The following is a 9,413-nucleotide window of genomic DNA, read 5'->3' as shown; positions in this document are numbered from 1 at the left end:
TCTCCTTAGAAAACTTGGTATTCTCAAGGCCTGTTCTGCAGGGAGGTGAAATAATTAGAGGTTGGGAAGTTCAAAGATTTCATGCCACCCAGGTGTTCAGTAAGGGTAAACTTAACTGGAGTCGGGATACATCTGGTACATTTTGTGGTTTAGTTCTTGGACACAACACTGTAGGAATTACGCATCTTATTCCAAGGGATTTGTTTACAGCATAGATTTTGACGAAGCATTGCAACTTTTTACTCAGGCTCTCACAGAACAGTGAGAAAGAAGGAACTTCATATATCATAGGACTGGGGGTGGGGAATTTCCCTTGGACCGTGGGTAAGCATCCATCCAACTACCCATTCAGAAAACAAGCTGTTCTGCTAAGGTACTAAGAATGAGAAGAGCAGACACTTCCCGCTTTGGAGGCTCTTAGTCTAGAAGAGAAGTAGGGCTGTAGATCTTAAGAACAGAGGAAGCGGATACAGCACGTGTGATTTACAGTTCTTTGATCCTCTTCCCTATTTTAAATTTCCCACCTCCTGTTCATGACCCACCTTAGATTCAGTGGTCCGTTGTTAAATTCACTCTTGGCTACACAGCGAATCGCCCTGCCCCAGCTCTTGCTTCATTATACTTGCCTGGCTAAACTCCATGTTTGGCGAAGTTCAAGTCTGCGACCTTATCTGCACTTGTGCACTTGTGCAACTGAACATGCTGACTGTGTCTCTGTTTAAAGTCGTGACCTCAAATAGGCCTTAGTACCATCTGACAGTCCAGCTGCATTTATTTCATTTGCTCTTCGATTCTCCCTGAAAACACTTAGATTTTAATACTTTTCCCATTCTCTCAATTTACGGCCTATTTTTCCCTCTAAATTAGAAAATAGAAACAAGGAAATTTCCACAGGCTCCCGCCATCACATCTACTTACCTACCTGCATCTCTGCTTGTTTGGTCTGTCTGTCCTCCAGTCCCACAGATGGTCCATGCCCTTTGTAAGGCAAGCTCTTCCAGTTCTGTGCTAGATTCCATCCCCATTCCGAGGGTGCAGATTTAGGCGTTCTGTTCCTTGACTTCCCTCTGCTAGATCATTCCCATCAACCTACCACATCCCATTATTTCTTCCATGTTAGAAAAAAATTCTGGCCCACACTCATCCCCTTTGCTCTTCATAGCAAAACTCAAAATTCAGTTCTCCAACTGCACGCTGTACTTTTGTCTTTTGAACCTACTCCAAGGAGGATTTTGATTCCACTGAAACTGCCCATGTTAAGATCACTAGAACTTCTATGATACTTAATCCAGTGGTCGATTCTTTATCCTTAATTTTTTTTTTGACGTGTTAACATATGACATGGTTGATCACTCCTTTTTGAAATGCTTTCCTCATTTACTGTGTAGGAGGACTAGTACCCCCAACCCCTACCCCATGTCCATACTTGAAATTCCTGGAACCTATAAATATGCTACATGGCAAAAGGGACTTCATGGCTGTGATCAGGGATCTTGAATTGGGGAGATTATCTCAGATTATCTGGATGAGTCTAGTTTAATTGTGTGAGTCCTTAAAAGCAGAGGATCTTCCTTGGCTGAGATCAGAAGGAGATGGGACTAAGGAAGAATGGTCTGAGAGACGCAATGTTGCTGGCTTGGAAGATCAGGAAGGGGGCCTCTAGAACCTGGACAAATTGAGGAAACATTCTCTCCTAGTGTCTCCCAAAAAGGAACTCAGCTTACCAACACCTTGATTCTAGTCCCATGGGGGACTTCGATAGAACTGTCGGATGATACATTCGTGTTTGAAGCTACTAAGTTTGTGTTAACTTGTTACGGCTACAATAGAACACGAACAGATTTTGCTTCTAGGATGGACCTCAGACTCGGGTTTTCACCTCGTTTAGCAGCCACACCTCAATCTGCGGTTCTGGTTCTTCATTATCTCCACTACTGCTCTATTTGTGTGGACTCTATTCTCTGGACTCCAGACCCATTATCCAAAGCCTACTTGACATCTGTCGTAGGTGTCCCATAGTTCAAACAATTTCAATTCCTGCTCAGCTGTAGTTGAGTGAGACCTTCCATGACCTTCACTTTAGAATTGCCACCCCCGTACCATTGGCATGTTCTGTTGTTCTGCTGTGCTTTATTCCCCATACTGCTTACCACCATTTCACAAACTGTTGTTTGCCTCTGTTCACCAGACTGTAAGGCCCACAGGGCACAGGGATTTTTGTGTGTCCGTTTTGTTCACTATTATATTCACCTAGAACGGTTCTTGGCATGTAGGTGCTCAGTAATTATTGAATGAATTGGTGCTGATAGGTAAATGATGATACTATGGAGAAGCGACTAACTAAAACCATCCTGGAGCATGTTAGGAAGTTCCACAGTGGCCATATTTGAGCTGGGCTTTGAAGCGTGTCGTAGGAAAAAACCGATGTGCCAGGTACCACTTCACATCCACTAGGATGGCTAAAATAAAAAAGACGGACGGTGACAAGTCCTGGGAAGTGAGTGGAGAAATTGGAACCATCATATGTTGCTGATGGGGATGCAGAGTGGTGCAACCTCTTTTGAAAACAGTTTGGCGGTTTCTCAAAGAGTTAAACGTAGAAATGCCATATAACCCAGTAATTCCAATATATCCAATAACCAATTCTAAATATATACCCAAGAGAATTGAAAGCATGAGTAGTTGCCTGGGGTTGGCTTGGGGGTGAGGATATGGAGTGACTGCTCGTGGGTATGGGGTTTCTTTTTGTAGTGATGAAATATTCTGGAATTTGTGGTGATGGTTGCACAACACTGTGAATGTGCTAAATGCTGCTGAATTGTGCACTTAACAAAAGTTGTTACGGAGAAAGTACATTTCAGGCAGAAAAACCAATACGAGGGAGTGGAGGTATGAAAGAGCAAGGTCTGTGTGGGAGAAGTGGCATGATTTGGTATCTCTGGAGGGTATGGATTTGTGCCAGGCCGCTTCGGTCCTCCTCAAACTCTAGGAAGCCTACTAGACACTCCTCCCTTGTGCCTCCCTCTCCATCCCCAAGGCTACAACTAAATGGGTCAGAGATAGACAGTTGGCCCAAAGCTAACCAGTGGCCAGCAGGTTCTTACTTTTTACTGAGGGAGACTCTTAGATGTTGAGAAACCAGTTAGGGCTAGTACATATGTGGGGTCATACGTGAGCTAAGTCAACAAAGGACAAGGAGGAGGATGGAGTAGCAGCTTAGGGAGCAAACCCGAAAGACTGTGGCCTGGGAGTTGGGGAGAATTGGCTTGGCCCAACCAAGTTCCACTTTGCCATGAGGCCTTCTCAGTAGTTTCTGCCCCTTCCCTTGTCCGTTCTGCAAAGAGTTTGAGTCAGTGTCTTAATAACGAATAGAACCTAGACTTTGATTATACAAATCGCATGCCGAGTGCTGTGACCCAAGCACCTATAGAAGGGTGATGATTTGGTGGCTGAGTGTTTGAGCCCCCACAATACTACACAAACTCTTCGCCCTCACAAGGCTCAAATCCTGGTTGAGATGAAAGAATAAACAGGGATACCAGTAAGTAATCTATGTTCAGATAACAATGGGTGCTATGAAGGTTGGAAGAAAGTAAAGCAGGTAAGGGCTTAGTGACTGCAGTTATGTAGCGAGTAAGATGGAAGGGTCAGCGAAGGTCTGTGAGGAGGGTGAGGGGCCTACTATGTGGAAATGCTCTGTGAAGGTGCTGGAAACACTTCCCAAGTAGTGCCTGTAGCAGTCCGTGCAGACCTGAAAGAGCGAGCTTGGGGTGCTCCCAAAACAGCAGTGGAGGTTTTATGGCTGGAGTAGTAAGGAGGAAAGGCAAAGTTTAGGCAGAGGCCAAATGCGTTTAGAGAACCCGGGAAGGTTGGGGTCGTGTTGCATATGTAGTCAGAGCAAGGAATTTCAAAGTTTTTCTACTGTTTCTCAATCAGGAGAAGACATCAGACTCAATCATGTGATTTATTCAAAACGTCCACGTCCAGGCACCACCGAGGTCATTCCAAATCAGGGCTCAAGTTGGGAGTCTCTGCTTAGGGCAGTGGGGAGCCTCTGAGATTGGTAAACATAGCAGTTACATTGTCAGATCTGTGCTCCGAGAGGTTATTCAAGAAGCTCTTTAGAAACCATCCCTGTAAACCCAGTGCCTGGTTTGTATTATGCATGCAATAAATCCCAGCTAAATGAGTGAAAACGAATTGCAGAGAATAGACGTTGAAAGACCATTTATGGATGGTGGGTTGATGACGGCCTGTCCTAGGCCGGGACAGAGGTTGGAGCCTCGTTTAAGGGAACGGCAGAGGTGTAGGGTTGAAAACTATCCTTTTTTTTTCCAGCCACGAGAGCCTGGATTACATGAAAATTTGACCGTATATCTGCATTCACGTTTCAAGGGATTAATTTGCATCAGCTGGGCTATCTGGCCTTGGGAAAGATTTGTATCATCGCCCCCACCTCCGAGTTTCTCTGCAGATCACACTTGCAGATGAAAGCAAATAGAAGAGCTCACTGCTCGCAGCCTTGCCAGCCATGCTGGAAGAGTTCAGTGCCATCCGTGCCTTTGCTGTTTTGGGGTCAGGGCGGTGAGGAAGATGGAGGAACAAGGGGTTAGCCAACATCTGCCAAGTGCAGCTGTGCTCAGAATCTCACACAAGTTGTCTCATGTAATCTCTATAGCCTTCGCTCATTGCTAACCTCATTTTGTAGACGAGGAAACTGAGAAAGGAAGTAATAGCAAGGAGTTGGCCAGGCTAGTGTATGAATTCGGGCCTGATTCCTAAAATGTCTGGCTCTACAGCCAAGCAGAATGGGAAGATGTTTATATTCAGGATGTTGCTGTGGGTTTTTGCACTCGATGAATCCCTGTTAATTGGGCTGCATTTTTATGGGTATGTGTGTGGCGGGGTGGGGGGGGCTATGTATGTGTGTGTCTAGCAAGCGGTTCTGTCTAGTCAGTGGGTTTAACTTGTACAAACTGTGTGTAATGGGCCCTACCAGGAACAGACCAGGACATTTGAGCAGAGTGCTTTATGGTTTATAATTGGCTTCCTATTACCGTTGGCTGGTTCTCCTGCACATAGAGTTTACTCCAGGATTGGTATTTGATTTAAGAAAATTTCAAATTGATTTTATCTTCAGTGCATTAATGCGTGGCCTAAATTCCTGCAGAGGCATTGGGTAACCAGCCTGGACATGCTTTAGCGATCGTAACTGGATCTGAGCTGCCAGTGCCACAGCTTTTATTCAGCATAGATAAAGCACTTTTCCGGAAACACTTTTCTGCCTAAGCCCTGTGACTTATTTTTTTAAGGTACCTCAAGTTTAGGCCCCTTGAAATTGGAATATATCCCCTCGAAATTGGAATAAATTCCCCAAATCATGCTAAAACACACAAATGGGAATTTGTTAACATGGGTAGATTTAATCTCTAGCTTCCTGTTGGAATGGAGCACATAAATATTTAAGGAATGGTGTGGAAATCAGCCTAATTTTCACGGGTGCACAATTGTAATGTCTTTTAAAATCAGGAGATACGAGATGGGACTCCAGTAATGAACACGCTGTAAATGGAGCTGAGCACGTGAAAAGCTGGAAGGTGTTCTCCTGCTTCTGGAGGATTAGCGTAGGTAAATGTTTTTAGGGGAAACATTGTTTTTCAGCTCTAGAAGTGCAGAATGGATCACAGCTGTATGAAAATACCAGTTAATCATCTTCTAATGCTTTTATGCAAATGATTATATTGACTTTCATTTAGAATTGCCATTAACACCTGGAACCTTAAGATTGATAACAGGTAAAATTTTAATGAAGACATAAATTAAAGATTTGAATCCTGTTTAGATTAATTTATAGTACTTTTATTCATTATAAGTCCTCCTGAAATGTAAAAATCACAGGATGAGACAGAAAATAGAGAAGAGGAGACTGCCTTTGAACTTAATCCATTTTTTTACTGGTGAAGAAGGATGACTTGGAAATGCTAAACTCTGCAAATGCCTTTTCTGCCCTTTGCAGTCATTTGCTTGGGTGATAGGCCTGTGTACTTAACCACAGAAGACTTAAAAATTTTTTCTCATGCCCTGAGACAACACTGTTTTTTGTTTTTTTTTTTAAAGTGAAGATTTTCTGGGGCGCCCGGGTGGTTCACATTGGTTAAGCATCTGCCTTCAGCTCAGGTCATGATTCCAGGGTCCTGGGATTGAGCCCCACATCGGGCTCCCTGCTCAGTGGGGAGCCTGCTTCTCCCTCTGCCTGCTGCTCGCCCTGCTTGTGCTCTCTCTCTGTCAAATAAATAAATAAAATCTATTTAAAAAAATAAATGAAGATTTTCCTTCCTATTCCCCTTCCTTGGTTTAAAAAATATTTTTTCAGAATGAACATAAAAATAGGGTTTTTGTAGAAGTTTTGGTCCTGCCATCCAGGGAAAAGTGTTGTTAACATTATGATGTATTCCTTTCACCTCCTCTGCTCCCCCCATGTATAATTATAATTATGTATTCTGTTTTTCTCCGTCACATAGCCGTGGTAATATTTACAATTTATCGAAACTTCACCACATGCCAGGCACTGTGCTTAGTGTTTTGGGTGTATTATGTTTTGAGTGTTAGGTCGTATTATCTCCATTTTATGGATTAGGAAATGAAAGCTCAGAGGGTACGTAGCTTGCCCAGTATCATGTGTCCAGGAAGTGGCAGAGCCAGAATTCTAACCTGAAACATCGAACTCAGAAACCCTGGTCATGTCACCGCACTATGCCCCCCTTGCACTCAGTAAGAGGAAGCTGTTGTTATCAACTGAAACCAAGTTGTCCCCGGAGGACACTGCTTTCTCTGGGACCCCCAAAACAGAGGCTACTCATTCTCCCATGACCCGTGTACTACAAAGGCCAGTGGGGGACGAGGGCTCAGCAATCCATGGCCGCGTCCAGACCATTGCTCTCCCACCCTTGGGAAACACCAGCTTGAGACAGTTACCATCAGGCTGTTACAGCCACTCCCCCTCATTGCTGCTGTCTTCTGTTAGCCGTCCCCATCACTCAGTGCATGGAGTTCTTTGGGCCTTGAAGGCCACCCCTAGTCATTGCATCTTCCAGCTCCTCAGCATTGAAGGCCTTTGCTAACTTAACTCCAGTGATCCATTCCCAGGAGTGAGACTGTTCTGCCTCAGGAGTCAGGAGGTTGAATGGTGTGTGTGTGTGTGTGTGTATGTGTAACCACATGTACCCACACACATAATAATTCACTATAAATTTTACTGATAGAATGCATAACACTCAATTTAAAAATAATAAAATATGTATTACTCCTTATTGTAAATTCCATGTAGCCAACTGATTCTCTCTTCTTTAAAGATTTTATTTATTTGGGAGAGAGAGAGAGCGCATGAGGTGGGTGGGGGAGGGGCAGAGGGAGCGTGAGAAGCAGACTCTTCGCCCAACATGGGGCTCGATCCCAGGACACCAGGATCATGACCCGAGCTGAAGGCAGACATTTAACCGACTGAGCCACCCGGGTGCTCCTCTCTCTCTCTCTAGATTTTTTTTTAAATTTTGTTTGAGAGAGAGAGAGAGAGACAGCACTCAGGGAGGAACAGAGGGAGAGGGAGAGAAGTAAACTGCCCTAAGTGCAGAGCCTGGTGCGGGGCTGGATCTCACGACCCTGAGATCATGACCTGAGCTGAAACCAAGAGTCAGACTTTTAACCCACTGAGGCACGCAGGCGCCCCCCAATTGGTTCTCACGGAAAGCTTTTGTTGCTGTTTGCCAAACTCTTATATCCTAGCCGGTCTATGGTTGCACTTGACGAACCCAACATAAATGTTGGCTTGAAATTTTCCTCTATGTTTAAGATTCAAAAGTAAAAAAACGAAGACTTACGTTAAAACGTCACTTATCCATTAATGATGTGAGTGACTTCTTTGCAGAATTGGGTAATAGTTTTTGAATATTGGAAGACTATTTCCTCAATGTTTGGCACCATTTACAATGTAATGGCTATAGACACTATACACTTTTAAGTTTAATAGGCATTACTAACATTTCTCTATTACTTTAAGTGTAGACAATCAACAAAAAATCGAATTCTGATCTGCAGCCCTCGCCAGTTTCCATGGTATAAATACACCCCCCACCATGGCCGATTTCAAGCTATCAGTAGCCGTCACTAAACTTAGAGCTGGGAGGAGAGGTCCAGTGGCACACCGTCGTAGGACTTCCGCCATACAGAAACAACAAAGAATAGCACAGATAATAGTGAGATGTAGTAAATAATTAGGAAGAGATGAGTTTGAAAAGCTTATGAACTTTGTCTTTAAATATAGTTTATTTGATTGTAAGCTTTTACAACTTAATTTTAAATAATGGCTCTATTTAACAACCAGCTCCAAATTCCTAAAATTTACCAGTCAGTTGGTATGATCTACCCCAGCACGGCACTGTGGTCATCTCTGCACCTGCTCTCGGACGCCAGCCCCCAAAGCCATGTCTCCTACTCCCTCACCTGCAGCTCATCTGCTTACCCTCTGGTTCACTTTCCATTCAACTGTCAGCCCACCACAAGCTGACTTCTGCCCTTTCTATGACAGACGCTGTGCTAAGAGGTGAAGTCTCCTTTTCCCGTGCTGGCCCCTGGGCTCTGCTGTGGGTGGTCTGCTTGTCTTTTCCCACACCTCTTGCTTCAGTGATCTCATTCGATTCCCCGACATTAAGCACCCAGAGGGCCCCCCAGTCTGTGATTCCTAACCACATGTCTCTCTGGTGCTCTGGATCCATTTGTCCAGCAGTCTACTGGACGTCTCACTTGCTTGTCTCACAGCAACTCAAACTCAGCATTTCAAGATTATATGCATTCCTTCTTCAGCTTTCCACCTCCACCCCTCAAATTTGACTTTGCCCCTTTTCTACCTGCCTCTACGGATGCAGATGCCTTTCTTTACTAAGTCGTCTGAGCCAGATGCCAGGGTTCATCCTCCATCCCTCTCTTCTTCGCTGCTCCCACTCTTCACGCTGGTACCATATCCCGATTCATTCATTCATTCATCCATCCATCCATCCATTGAAACTTACAGCAAATATTTATCCAGAATGGCTGCGTAGCATATTGGGCAAGAGCACGAGAGCTTGCAGTCAGCCTGCCAGACGTCAAATCTTGGTCTGCCATTTACCTAGCTTTGTCACCTTGGAAGATGTGCTTGACCATTCTGTGTTTCTGTTTCCTTAAATATGAAGTGAGAATAATGATAGAATCTTCCTCACAGGCTGCTGAGAGGATGGAATGGGTTGCTCTGAGTAGAGCACTTAGAACTCAGCCTGACAGAGGGGAGCCTGGGTGGCGCAGTTGGTTAAGAGTCTGACTCTTGGTTTCAGCTCAGGTCATGATCTCAGTTGTGAGATTGAGCCCCGCGTCGGGCTCAC

The sequence above is a fragment of the Ursus maritimus genome, unplaced genomic scaffold (assembly GCF_017311325.1).
Source record: "Ursus maritimus isolate PB19 unplaced genomic scaffold, ASM1731132v1 scaffold_32, whole genome shotgun sequence".
Classification (NCBI taxonomy): domain Eukaryota; kingdom Metazoa; phylum Chordata; class Mammalia; order Carnivora; family Ursidae; genus Ursus; species Ursus maritimus.
Note: the sequence above shows the minus strand (reverse complement) of the source record.